The sequence below is a fragment of the Carassius auratus genome, unplaced genomic scaffold, assembly GCF_003368295.1.
Source record: "Carassius auratus strain Wakin unplaced genomic scaffold, ASM336829v1 scaf_tig00214968, whole genome shotgun sequence".
NCBI classification, from domain to species: domain Eukaryota; kingdom Metazoa; phylum Chordata; class Actinopteri; order Cypriniformes; family Cyprinidae; genus Carassius; species Carassius auratus.
In genome coordinates, this window is record NW_020527887.1 from 219,385 (window position 1) to 234,581 (window position 15,197).

At 36.4% G+C, this 15,197-nt stretch overlaps 1 pseudogene; it reads right to left on the minus strand.

Moving 5' to 3' along the window:
• Window positions 1-9,109: 9,109 nt before the first annotated feature.
• On the minus strand, window positions 9,110-11,495 carry LOC113093345 (insulinoma-associated protein 1a pseudogene; annotated as a pseudogene).
• Window positions 11,496-15,197: the final 3,702 nt, after the last annotated feature.

A 15,197-nucleotide genomic window follows, 5' to 3' on the forward strand; every position in this document is an offset into this window, starting at 1 on the left:
CCAAACTGACTCAAATAATTTGCAAATCTGCTTTTAACTCCCGAACTGACTCAAATGATTCGCGAACCCCAAACTCTAATAATTTACAAAGTATTAATATACTGTAATATTTTTTTTTGTTGCTGTTGTTGCTATAAAAAACCATCAATTGCCTTTAAAATGGCTTAAAATGCATTATATAAAAATAATGAGGCAATACTGATTGGTTAATAATAACACTGTTAAAATACATCATGTAGGCAAATACAAAATAAACAATTTATGTACATGTTATTACAAATGCCTTGTGATTGCTGCTGTTACACTTAACGGACAATCAAATCCTTGTTTAGGCTACTGACCAAACATTTCATTCAAATATTCACTTAATTTTTCATTTTTGGCCACCTTTTTTCTATAGATGACACAGCCTTTATAATTTCTTCAACTAAAAACGTGCATATCACAACCCTTACAAAAATAAACCATGGTTTTATCATAGTAAAACTGCTTAGTTTCCTTTTGCATGATTTATGAATGCTTGATACTATAAAATAAATTAGAGTCATAATAAAGTTATAGCCACAGTTAAAGGTCGAGAGCTACAATTGTGATTTGTAAATAATACAATTTATCAGTTTTTTTTTTAATAAAGTTATTTTTTCACCCCATAGTAGTTTTTTTCCATCATCATATTTGATGAAGGGGGGCACAACAAAAAATCTTGCTTATGTTAACCCTTAAGGTGTTGTTATACAAATCTCTTGGAATGTGTGCTCCACTACACACACACACACTGAAGCACGCGTGGTGTTTTCAGCTCTTCACTATATTAACACATGATGTATGCTACACATGTGCACGTCAGCGCGATATGAGAGGATTTCACCATTGCATTTGATTAAACTCAGTCATTCATATATACACAGACTGACAGAAAATAAAATATTAAAAATTTACTTTTTATTTATGATTACATTTATTTGTCCAATTACATTTGAGCCCCTGGAATGGGGGAAATAAAAATGGTTGTAATTCCTAATCATTTAATGTTATAATTTTGAATTAAAGTTTAAAGTCTGCACTTCAGTTTCATCTTGATAATTTCATTTTAATTAAATACTGGTGGCATACAGAGCCAAAATTATGAAAATCGTATCACTGTATAAATATATATGGACCTAACTGTGTATGTGTGTGTGTGTGTAAAAGAGATTTCAGTTCAGATGGCAATTTTTTGGCAATATTGTTATAATATAGTTCTGCACTCTTACTGTGTAATTTTTGTTGTGTTTATGTCTATTATTTATTTATTTATTATTTTTTGGAGAATCATCTAATGCAGAGATCTCAATTAAATCTAATGAGCTACTTAGCAACACAATTTAAGGTAGCTAAAAGATTTCGTTTGAATTAAAGAAGAATGGATTGTATGTTTTAAGCTGTACTGATTTGTATTTGTGTTTCTGAGCAGGATGCATTTCTACAGCATGTGTTTGTGTGTTAATGATGCTGGAATTCTGATGTGTGCATCTGTGTGTGTTTGTGCTCTGACAGCGTCCTCAGGTGCATGGTGTTGCACTCTTGAATGGGCTCTTTCAGCGATTTGTCACGGTGCTGTTGGGCCCTGCTGTGACGGCACGTGCCAGATCACTGCCGAGGCTCTGCTACCCGTGTGCCAGACGGCCTCTCGTCGTCCTGACAGCCCACCACTGCTGTCACCCGCCCTGGCAACACGAGCTTAACCACAACCCCTACCCAGAATAGATGCAGGCACAGGGGCCAGACAGAAAGCCCCACAGGACACACACACACACACACGCTGTACCCTGCAGCTCCACAGACTGTTCATTTCCACGAGTTGGGATGAGACAAGGTCAGATTCAGACTGACTTTATGATTTCAGTGTATCAAAACATTTAAAATCAATGTTACCTTATTAAATGTGATAGTTCTGATTGGATGATACACTCATAAAGCCATTGTAAATACCGATATAACAGTTAAATACTGTTGGCCTATTAATTCACCAAGCTGCTTGGCAATTTTACATACACTTATTGTCAGAACATTATAAAAAGTAAATGTAACTTTATTCATATATTGTTTGATCATGTTTATTTTAATGCCATTTTCTAAGAACGTTGTGTCTATTAAACCAGAGTTGTTATTCTGTTGTCTAAAATTATTAAAAATGATTTTAGATGATTTAAATAAAATAAAAAAGTACAATAAAATAAAAATATTAGATGAAAAACCTTACTTAAAATTAGCAACATCGTCTTGGCAACTAACTAAAATACATTTAAATTATTGATGTAACTGTTGCTGAAACTAAAGATGAAAAATAAATCTAAATAGAAATATTTAAAAGCAATAACTAATAAAAAAATAGCAAATTACATAATAAAATTACTAAAACTGAAACTCAAAATAAGATGAAAATATCAAGATATTAGTTAAATACTATAATAATAAAAATAAATTAATACAATGAATTGAAAATACTATAAAACACTACTAAAAATGGTAGTATATAAAAGTAAATAAAGTATATAAAATTACAAAAACCTATGCTAAAAATGAAATGAAAACCTAAAATAAAAGCTCATTCAAAATATTAATAAAAGTTATTATAATATACAAATAATAGCAAAATAAATAAAATAATAAGAAATAAATAGCAGAAATACAAGAAAATAATAAAATGGCAAATTTTACTATAAAATTACTAAAATATAAACAAAAGATAAAATCAAAAATGTTATATAAAAAAGCTAGTCAAAATATTAATAAATTCTAAATAATGCTAAAATGATACTTAAGCGTTTTAATGCTAAAATGCACAAACAAATTAAATAGTTCACACATTTAAAGCAGTTTAAATATTTATTTCTCTCTCATTCTATCTTGTACATTAAATGAGTAGTGAATTCTTTGTGGCTTTTGAAGAGGAAGGACAAGTGTTTGTTTCCATGCATTCATTAAACAGCAGCTGAAACTGAACACACACACACACACACACACACACAGAGAAGTTTACAGAGGTATGTAAATTAAGACATACCAAAGACTTCTTAGCCAACAAACCCAAACCTTTACCCTAAAATATAAGAAGTAGGAAAGTAAAGAAGCATGATGTACTTTTAATTAGGAATAATAAAGACCTTTGAGGACATCCTCAAAAAGCAGTTTTCCTACTTTTAGAGGACAATGATAAGTGATTTGTCCCCAAAGTGTCTCTTTCTCAATGTTTTTTTTTTTTTTTTTTTTTTTTTTCTGCAGGATGCATTTGTTGTATGTTCAACAAAGCTGAACGAATTAAAAACACAGTTTGAAATTGATGTCATGGATCACATAGTCTGATGTAATCTATCCAAGCACTTCGGGGTGAGACATCATCTGTGTGTGTGTGTGTGTCTGTGTGCAGACATGTGCAGGTTGTGCCCGTAGCGGTCTGGCCCGATCAGCAGTCTGACGGTGACGGGAGGAGGCTGGCAGGTGGGCGAGCCAGATTCATTTGCATAATTATGGTCGTGCTTCCTGAAACACAGCCCCGCCCAGCGCCGACCTTTCAACAACCTGAATACTGACGAGCTCAGAGACACACAGCCGTGAGTGAGTGATTCCTCTTAGGTTATCCTCAGTTCTAGTGTTTCTAATGGTCACATTTGTGCAACAAAGTGTTAGTGTTATTTTAGTATACTGTTATAGTTTTTATAAATTGTTTTGAATTAGTTTTTATTTTTAGAGTTTCAGTTTTTACTTTCATTTTATTTAATTAAGTTAGTTCTGATTTAAGTTTATTTCTTATGTGCTTTTGCCATTTTTATTAGGCTTTTTTGTATTTCTTTTAGTTTTGCTTTCATTTATTTTTATTTCAGTTTTGTAAGTAACTTAACTTACTTCAATAATTTAAACTTATGTATTTCAGTACCAAAACATTTATATTTTCATTCTAATTTTAGCTTTAAAAAAAATAGAAAATGCATATATACTTTTTAAATTGTTTTTTATTTGTTGTAATTTTATTTATTTTAATATTTTAAGTAAACTAAACAAAATGAGTAATCGGCAACTATCTGAAATAAAAATGTCAGCTTTTTTATGTTTTATTTAAATTAACATTTGTTTTATTTCAAGGTTCATAAAGGATTTATTGTTAGTTAACTATAATAACCCTGCTATGTGCATATCAAGATAGAAACTATGGTAAAAATGTTATAATGATTGTGTAAAAAGGTGCAAAATTGCAAAGTACATGCACTGAAATAAATAATTTAAAAGTTGTAAATCCTATTTCAGACTTTCTACTTCAGAATTTCATGTTTGAATTTGTTTTGGTAATTGTGTGTGAAATTTACTAGCAGTTTTTGAGTGAAAATTGTTTCAAGTAAATAATATGCAAGAAACGATCAGTATTTTACAAACCATGTGAACCGTTTTGTTTGATGGTAGTTTGTAATTTCTGAAACTAATCGTTTTTCTGCACACATTTCTGTCCTGTTAAACATCTCAGATGTTCTAGCATCTTTGTCACACTTTTTGGTCTCTGGTTTTGTAAATGCACTGGGACCGGCGTGCTGCCATGCGCTCTGATCAGTGAATAGATTTACAAGCATTAGGGTCGGGGTATTGTGTGCTGCTTGTGAACAGGAGGTCCGAGTCTTTTGTGTGGATCAGCTGTGTTCCCCCCACCACAGAAAGCCGTCTGCAAACCTCCTGCTGAATTGTGTGAGGGTCTGGGGTCCCAAAACACAATAGACATGTGCCACATTTAACTGACACTCCAAACCGGCCAACACTTAACACACACACACACAGATAAAGAGAGAGAGAGAACATGATTTTTACTGCTATGCATGTTCAAAATTTTCAGTCTTTCTGTAGAGAAAACGTCTCTTTAATTTCTTAGTTGTTTCTCCTGCGAAAAACAACCTTTACTAAACCTTTACTGCATGCTGAATTAGATTTTGTAAAGTGTGTACCATCTCTAAACAAGCCTTCATTCTCTTTCACAGCACTAACTGGTTGAATGTTTTCACCATACTGTAATTTCCTTTGTGTGTGTGTGTGTGTGTGTGTTAGTCCACGACAGCAACACCTGCCATACTGGAAAATGCCTTGAGGTTTGTGTGCTTTGCTGTAGGACTGAAAGTGCAAGTGTTTACTTTCCTCTCCGCCTCTTTGTCTGAGTGCAGGCCAGATAAGAGCTGCCACGCACCAGACCGCACGCCTCCGTCCGCCCGCTCAACCAGTGTTTACTTCTGAGGAAAGACAGCAGGCGGAGAAAGGGACGACAAACAGACGAGTGCGAGCTGCAGCAGGCAGGTGTGACCTCTCTTTACACGCGTGACACACGCTCATATGAAGAGAGAGATTTGTTTTCATAATGCCACATTGACACAAAGACATGCATTTTAATGCACTTTCATAGCTGAGGATACTAAATGTAGATCTCAGTTTAATTGTTGCAAGGGATGGTGGGCATGTAATGGCAGACAACAGACATTTAACCATTTGATCTAAATTGCTAGGGACAATTTAGTAGTTGCTGGATATTGGTAGGGACATGTCATATGAAGAGGTCAAACAAGAGATTAATAAATTAATCCAAATTTCACCAAATGCTTTTGAAGTGAAGTGATATATAGCCAAGTATAGTGACCCATACTCAGAATTCATGCTCTGCATTTAACCCATCCAATAATGGGTTATTACCAATAATTATGGACGTAATTATTACATAAGTCTGTCATTGAAGTGAATTGATGAATTTGTTTCTTCTGAGAAAAATTAATTCACTTGTTTTAGCAATGTACCCTCACACACAGAAAGTTCGGACAGATTTTTTACATGTTCGTCCAATCTCATTTTATAAGAGACTTTTCTTTCTGTTATAAAAGTGCTTTTTTTTTTTTTGGAATATAAAAAAATATAACTTACTTAATTTGTGTTTAATTAAGTTGAGAAATGTTGCTGAAATGTTCTATTTTATCACTTTGTAAACATTAAAGGAATGCTACTTTGGAACAATCGTTTGAGAACAAAACATTCCACGAACAATGTATTAATAATGTTTTTATACTAATGTTTTGAGAACATTACTTAAGACCGGATAACTGAATGGATGTTCAGTTAATATTACTTGGAAGAACAATTGCTCATAACTTTGAGAACCTCGGAAGAACATTTTGTTAACTTTTCCATTAAGTAATGAAAACTTTATTTCGGAATGTTCTGCAACATCCAAAACTTCACATTTTTGGAATGTTTTAAATACATTTGTTTACATGAATGTTTAGAGAACATTCCATTTGATCTTTTTGAAAACATACAGGAATGTTACATTTGAATGTTCTCTGAACATTCCCAAAATGTAAAAAAAAAAAAATCATATTATAAATAATACTTTTGTGCTAATGTTTTGAGAATTATTAAAGACCAGATAACTGAATGGGCGTTCTGGTAACATTACTGCAAGAACATTTGTTCATAACTTAGAATGTTTTGAGAATATTCTGTTAGCTGTTACGTAATTGCTGGTAATTTATTGTTAGCAAAGGAAGTGCTATTTATCAGTCTCATTCTCTCTCCCAGCATGCACCAGCTCCATGGATCAGACCTCAGATGATGGATACTAGCTGAAATGTGTCCAGTTAAATCATTAGGACACACACTACAGGCCAGTCATTCTGAGGGGCAAGTGAAGTCAACATCCAGCCTCTCACTGATGCTGAACTAATGCTGACTGATCACACTGTTGAAGCTCATTTGTGTGTGTGTGTGTGTGTGATCGGTTTCAGCTGTAAATCATATTAGCTTGTTGTTTGCTGTATATTCAGATGCCATTACCTTGTTTTGTTCTGGTTTGTAAATGTTGGCCACAGTGTGTGTGTGTGTGTGCGTGTATGTGTGTGTGAAAAGGCTTTATCTGTTGTTATCTTCGCCAGCCCGCTTTGCAGCTGCTCTCCACCTGTCACTCACACACACACACACACACACTCACTCACTCTCTCACACACACACACACACACACACACACACACACACACACACACACACACACACACACACAGGGAGTGGTGCACATAGTCTGGAGCAGTGCGCATGTGCATACATGCACATTAGTTAGTGATTACGGGGTCACAGAGGGTTGCATTCTGTAATAAAATATGCTGATGGAATGTACACAAAAAAGAATTAATACTCAAGACGAGAATTGCATGTGAAGTTTCAAGTAGTGATGTGACTTACTTCATCAAAAGCTATTTTAACAGCATGTGTGTGTGTGTGTGCGTGTGTGCAGTTTTTCAGCTCATGCTACTATTGACCATTTGTATATATACATACATACAAACATACATACATATGTGACCCTGGGGCACAAAAGCAGTCTTAAGTCTCTGGGGTATATTTTTAGCAATAGACAAAAAGACATTGTATGGGTCAAAATTATCTATTTTTCTTTTATGCAAAAAATCAGTCGGATATTAAGTAAATATCATATGATCCATGAAGATATTTAGTACATTTCCTACTGTAAATATGGCAAAACGTAATTTTTGATTAGTCATATGCATTGCTAAGGCTAAGAATTTGGACAACTTCAAAGGCGATTTTCTCAGTATTTAGATTTTTTTTGCACCCTCAGATTCCAGATTTTCAAATAGTTGTATCTCAGCCAAATATTGTCTGATCCTAATGAACTATAAATCAATGGAAAGCTTATTTAATGGCTTCCAGATTATGTATAAATCTCAATTTTGAGACATTGACATTTTTTTGGTCCAAGGTCACACACATGTCTACATACACATGCACACATACACACAGTGTTAGTCATTTAGTTGTTTTTGTCATTTTTACTATATATTCTATTATATGTACCGTATATATATATATATATATATATATACGGTACATATAATAGAATATAATCATTATAAGCATTATCACAATACAATATATTTATTTGCAAAGTATTTCTATATTTTTTAAAAATCCATATCAAGCAACAGCTTTTATACAAGATGGAAATGTGTTCTCAGCCCTGGGGTGAGGCTGATTGTGGAAGTTTGTGTGTGTGTGTGTGTGTGTGTGTTTGTGTGTGTCCCATGGCCTTTGGGAGGCTGTCTGCATAACAGCAGTGTGTATGAGGTACTGCATTGTGGGATTTGGTGTCTATGGTGAATTTTCTCTTCAGCATGTGTGTGTCAGAGCTGCTGGAGAAAGTCCCTTGCATACCGACACCAAGCAAAACTATTTTCTGTTTTCATCATAGTATTTAGATAACAGATCCACAAATCTTTGGTTAAAATGTGGGACCACCCCTGATCTCATCCCACACACATTTTTTAAGTATAAGTTAGATTTTCTCTGTACTCTTTATATTAACTTTCATAAAATTTAGATTACTATGTAATGTTATATAATATTTAAGAAGCCACTAATTCATTCAAATGGTTAGAAATTTATATATTTTTAATATATATTAAAAGGCAAACCACGCATATATTTATTTATTAATTTAATGATGTTGTTTCTTAAAAATATCTACAAATTTTATATTAAAATGGAAATGTTTAAATATACACACACAAATTGTATATTGTTTTCAAGTTTGACTGTTTTTAAAAACGTTTTAGCTTTTTAACAGTTCATTAGAAAGTATATTTTCCATTTAGCCTCATGGTCATAGATTTTTTTTAATTATTCAAAAAAGTAAAAAAAAGAAAAGAGTTTCATTGCTGTTTTAAAACAGCACTGTGGTCTGTCTTGTGTTGAGAACTTGTTAAATGACTTTTCATAATGAGTTTGAGTTTGTTGCTGTTAAGAGGAAATCTCAGGATGTAATTAGCCACAGACAAACAGATTGTTTAGGTTGATGTTTTTTATTAAGTGCAGACATATCTTGGTACAGAATCAAGTTAGACACATTTCAATGAAGATGATGAATTTCTTTGTTCACAGTGTCTGGGTTTCCACATGACAACAGATTGCTGGAATGTCACATTACGAGTGGATCCCATTTGAGTTTTTGGACTTTATTATTATTATTATTATAAGTATTTTTGGACAGATAGCAGAACTGCAGAAACACAAACACTAAACATGTACAAAAAAATGAATAAATTAATAAACGATTGTATCTGATGCAAAGTAAATTTCAGACTTTCAGCATTGACAGAGATCGATCTTTAGATCAATAAATGAAACATTTGGCTGTCGAGACAAATTTCAAATCAATCACAAATGATAGGCAGACAAATAATTTAAATAAAACATTTGAAATAAATAAATAATAATAAGATAAATAATCACAAACATATACACACACAAGAAGAAGAATAACAACAATATAAAAATTATTATCAGCAACCGCAATCACTCCAACATTTACATGATTAAGGCAGTTTTACAGCATGTCAAGATCTAATTCAAGGCATTTCTGGCTACACTAAAGGGAGAAACCCTTGTCAGAAGGTTGTTTGGAAAGCTACAGTCAAAGTCCACAGATTCACAAGCTCTATTAAAGCTAGAGACGATGGAGACGTATGTACAGCCTGTGAATTCAAGGCATGTTCTAGGATTCTTAGGTCTAAAAGCTAAAAGCACTTGTGCGGAGATCCTAGAAAAATAAGCGAACAGTCTAACCTGTTGTAGATCAACTACCTTAAATTTGAAAATAGTCTCATCTGGTGCTCGTCCAGGTCGATTCTGTGGTTTAATGCAGTGCTTCCCGACCCGGTTTGGAGGTCAAACGCTCCTGAGTTATGCGAGAGGTGGGTAGAGAAGCACTGGTTTAAGGCACAGCTTTGCTTCAGCAGGCTGGACGCACAGGCATCTGAAGCAGGATCACCTGCCTGTTTTCCGACGGGTGGCATTTGTTGATGTGTCTCGTGAGTCCAGGCGAGCTGTAGAACATGGCTGGGCAGTATTTGCAGGGGTAGATCTGCGCCGAGTGCAGCAGACGGATGTGCCGCTCCTGGCTCACTCTGCTGGGGAAGTTTTCTCCGCACACCGGGCACAGGTGGCTGTGACACTCGGACGCGCTCAGATTCAGCGGCGCCTGGCTTTGGGATTTATCGCACGCGTTGTGCTGCGCCATCACGTGCTTTTTCAGGTACGCCTGACGTTTGAACTTCCTCCCACAGTGCTGGCAATCATAAAGCCCGTCTTCGGACCCGGATTCGGAAAGTTCAGGACTCGGAGTGTCTCTGTCACTGGAAGTCTCCTCTTTTTGAGGCGCGGGGGTTTTATTGCTTTCCGGGTTCTGCGGTGCTGTTTTGGGTTTGTGCCACCGTCGGTGCGAGGCCAAGTTCGCCGGGCAGCTGAAGAGCTTGTCGCATTCGGGGCATCTGTACTCGATCCGGACGATTCTTGAGCATTTGTGTTGGGCTAGAGAGAAGGGATCGGCGTATGCCTCTCTGCACAGCTGACACACGAACTCTCCAAGCGGCTTGTCGTCGCCTGTGCACTGAGATCTGGGTTTTTGCTCCACCGGACCTTCTTTGATCTTCAATCCCAGAACCGGGGAAGTGGTGACTTGGTCCTCAAACTGCAGTTTCCGCATAGCTTTGGCTTTCTTGGATGCTGGTTTGCCTTTGCGCTCCGTGTCTGATGCGGGTCGTTTGGTGGTTAATGTGGTGCCGGTTCTGGTGCTGTTGCTGGTGCCGATTTTAAGATCCACTGGAGCGAAGGGCGCGTGATCGGAGCCGTTGGGCGCCGCCGGGAATGACTCCGCCGAAATGGGCGAGCTGAGATTGAAACGCCTTTCCAAACACGCTCTCTCGTGCTCTCTGCTCACGGGTCGGGTCGGACTGTACATGGATCGGTAAACAACCTCTGGGTTCCCGAACTGCACCGGCTGCACCGAGTCCGTGCGCGGCGACGCCGGGCGGTGCGCGCCCTCCGCGTCCTGCTGCGCGCTTGGAAACGCGCCCTGCTCATCCTCCTCCGAGCGTACGCGGTATGAAACAGGTGTCGCTTTCTTATTTCTCTTGACTAAAAATCCCCTCGGCATCTTCGCCAGCTGAAAGGCACTTCAGACGGGTTGGAATCAGAGGCACACCTGATACTATATTTGGACGCGTGCGGTGATCTTTCCATCACGGAGGCATAGCAGCAGTGTTTTTAAGCAGGAATGATGACATTGTTCTCGCCCCTCGCTGCCTCCTCCAATCAGATGGAGCTGAAATCCCTATGGATTTGGAGATGGGAGGGTCTGCATATTGCTCGGGCAGATGTACCTGAGGTTTATTATATTAGGATGCTTTAGGCACACGCTGGTTCCTCCTCTTTTCACGCTTTGATGCTTTCCGTCAATGCACACGTGCCCTGCCTTTGTCAGCAACCTTTTAGGGGCTCCTTCGCTCTGAGAGCATCAGAATTTCAAATTAAAAGGGGGAAATGGCAACAAAGAAGTTCCGTTGTTAATGCTCACGCGCGCAAAGCGGCGCAGTTTTAAACCAAACGTCCTTAAATCAGTTCGTGCTGCAAAAAGGCCTGCACGTTGCATGCGTAATATTTGTCTCGCGACTAATTAAATATATAAATCAGACGCCCGCGGGCTCCGGACATGTGCGACAGTTGAATGCGGGACGTATTAATCACTCATTGCGCGCATACATAATTCATAAAAGAGGCTCCTCTTGTTTGCATCACAAAAGACACGCTTGCGCGAGCGGCAGCCACAGACGCACATCATCCTTCTGTTCAAACGGACTCATTCCTGTCTGCAAACTCGCTCGTGCCATCATCATCATCATCATCAGCAGCAGCAGAATTGTGCTCGTGTGTGATGATGTCATTCCAATGCAACGGTCTCGTCATAGCGGAATTTCTCGTAATCTCCCTCGAATCGTTTGGAGAATGTCACAAAAATGGCATTATTGTAATTGCAGACAAGCACATTTGCTGCACGTGATTTCATAACTCTGAGCATTTATGTTTCATAACTCATGACCATTTATGTGTATTGCATTCATTTTATTTTATTTACAAATACAAGATGCATTTGGGGGGCCAGATGGGCTACTTGCCTAATTTGAACATCATATTTGTTGCATCTGATGTAAGCTGTTCTAAAAATGATTTTCTTTTGTTATTTTATTACACTCGATGTGCAATTTACATTAATTTGTAGGTTTTTATTGCATTTAAAAAATATAAATAAAAAATAAAAAAGATAATAATAATAATAATAATAATAATAATAATATTATTAATAATTAAATGTCCAATACCCAACTTTTAGATTCATGTGCAAGATGGTTTACCTGCCAAACGTTGACAAACATATCTGATGTCTGATAAGCTTTATTTATTTATTAAACTTGATGTGCATTTTAGAAGAATCTATGTAGTTTATTGTTATTATTAATATTATTATTTATTATTATTATCAATGTGAATTTTGGTGGAACCTGTGTTTATGTTAAATTTGAATTAATTTCCACAATTAACTTTGAACTTAATAGGCAAGATGGTTTGCTTGCCTGACTTAGACAAAGCCATTTGTTGCATTTAAAATCTCAAGTGTAAGTTTCTTTTCATTTAATTTTTATAATTTTTTATTTTATTTCATTTTTAATATCACATTACTATTCACCAGTGCTAAACATACTAAAATACATGAGCTATGTGACATGCGACTGTTGGATCATGCGTCTGTAATTTTTCTGCCCCACATTCATTATCATACAGCTGCTGCTGCGCTCCGTCTTTACACCCGGTCAGATTCCCCTCATTCTGCTGCTCTTATCTGCCCCACCGCTGAGGAGACATCACATAATATAATACTGGACAGCATACATGGTGTATTCAAGAGAGCAAAGTCAGATATTTGAAATGTACTGTCACCCAATACACACCAAACATTTGCATTTGACAAAACAAGAGGCTTTATTTATTTGCTGTGAAGATCTTTGAGCCCCAACCCCCACAATGTGTTTCCCACCAAACATATGGCACAGCAAATGTTGGAAATAAAGGAAGGATAAAACAGATAAAGTAGGCTACTGAATAAAAACTTCTAAATATTAAATGGATATTGATTACAGCCGGACGTACATAGTCGGATGGTATCTGTTGTACTTCAGATAACCCAGACTCAGACTCACTGACTGATCGGACTGATTATTCTCAAGAGCCTTTTGCATTGACACTGAACCATTCTCACCCTGTGGAGACACAAAAGTCTTGTTTTTTGTGTTGTAATATGAAAATATTATTTTATTTTTATTATGCTTGTTGTTCTTCTTTTAGTGGAACCTGAATTTTTTTATTGCATTTTATTGGGCAAGACGGTTTGCTTATCTAACTTGGACAAACACATATGTTGCATCTGATGTCTGATTTTATTTTATTTTATTTTAGAGAAACCTGTGTAGGGTTTTATATTTATTTGTATTTTATTTTATTCCACATACAATATATTGCCAAACTTGAACAAAGACATTTGGTGCATCTGAAATCTGATTTGAAAGCATTTTTATTTCATTTCATTTCACTTTATATGTATTTTAGACGAACCAGTTTTATTTTATTACATTTTTGGTCGTATTTCTGCCCCACCAGAACTAAATGCATGAAATACATTGCATTAAAAGGATTGGTGCATGACACACACATGTTCAACCATGTTAAATAATTGCATAAATGCGTTTATCTGACATCAAAGGATGTTCTGGTAAGGCTTTTTACAGAACAAATGCTTCTAACAGAGATGTAGATGTACAGGAAACTGACCTCTAGTTTGGCAGAGTTCATGATTTGCTGTACTTCCTGTTCAAAGTCAGCGAAGCAGTCATGATAAAGAGCCAAGAACCAGTTCTCTCTAAATTAAAAAAAATAAAAAAAAATAAAAAGGATATTAAAAAGTCACATTTGTATTTAAAGACATAGTTCACTCAGGTGTGAGGCTATATGAGGGTGAGCAAATAATGACAACACACACACACACACACACACCTTACTTTGCATGTTCATCTTACGTGCTTCATACACCAGTGTGGTCAATCAGTTACCCCTGATTTTGCCCCTGTGTATATGAGAATTATTATAAATTATTCCTCATAACTATTGTTTTTACAAACAAACAATTAATAGCATTTTCACCCGAACACCACAAATATAATTATAAAGCTGTTTATCTCATATCAGATGCTGTTTCTGTGTAACAGATGGTCCATTCTGTTATAATCACTTAGCCCGTGATTAGATTATGCAAATGAACTGTCAATAGTTCGGTGTCAGTCAGAATTAGATGAGGGGGAAAAACGGGGAGACGCAACACATGCTAAATGTTTTAAACTCCTGCACGCCTATAAAATGGGAGAAAAGTATTAAAATCCTAATAAAAAGGGATACTTCTAATAAACTCATAAAGAGCACTTGACTGATTCTTGCAAAGGAATAGTTATTGTAAAATGTTACACTTCTGAAGAATACTTTAAGTGTTGCAAAAATGTTCTTTATGATGCTAGGGTATTCTTGGTTGCTAAAGTGTTTTGAGTGGATTTTGGAGAATTTTTCCAGAGTGTTCTGGTTGCTTGGGGGTTGCTAGGGTGTTTGATGCAGTTACTAAGGTGTTCTTTAAAAGAGCTGTCTGACATTGAAGTCTCTGTGATGTTTTGTTTCCTACTGATTCAGAAATTCAGAAGGAGAGATAGTGACCTTGGATCTTGGCCTGATTTTACACTGGAATGAGGTGGTTGTGGTCAGACGGTGAGCCGGCGGGACGCTCCAGGGTCGGGGTCACATAAGGGCAGGAGAACAGATGCCAAACTCTGCCCCACCTCCTTAGAATTAAAGCAGGAGTCGCTCCACTGATTGGCAGGGTAACGGCGGGAGTATTCGGTCCAGGGGCCTGCGGCGTGTATGGAGGGGTCGTTGGTGTGGAAGGTGAAATCTATGACCAAATGGCCATCGAGCAGCAAACAGGCATCATTGATGGACTTAAAGGCATCATAGTGGACAGTTCTATGAGAGAAGAAGACCTACGAAAAGTGAATGCAAGTTTGTTTTATTTAAAATGTACAAACGTGCAGTATTTTAAGTGGTTTCTAATCATGATGGACTAAACATCCCTTAAACGCATGTTAAAGAACTCATATTATGAAGAGTTAAAATGTCCTTAATCTTTTTAAAAATTAAATACTAAATCATTCTGTAACTTTCATAACTAAAAATGTAAATTTATAGGTGAAATAATA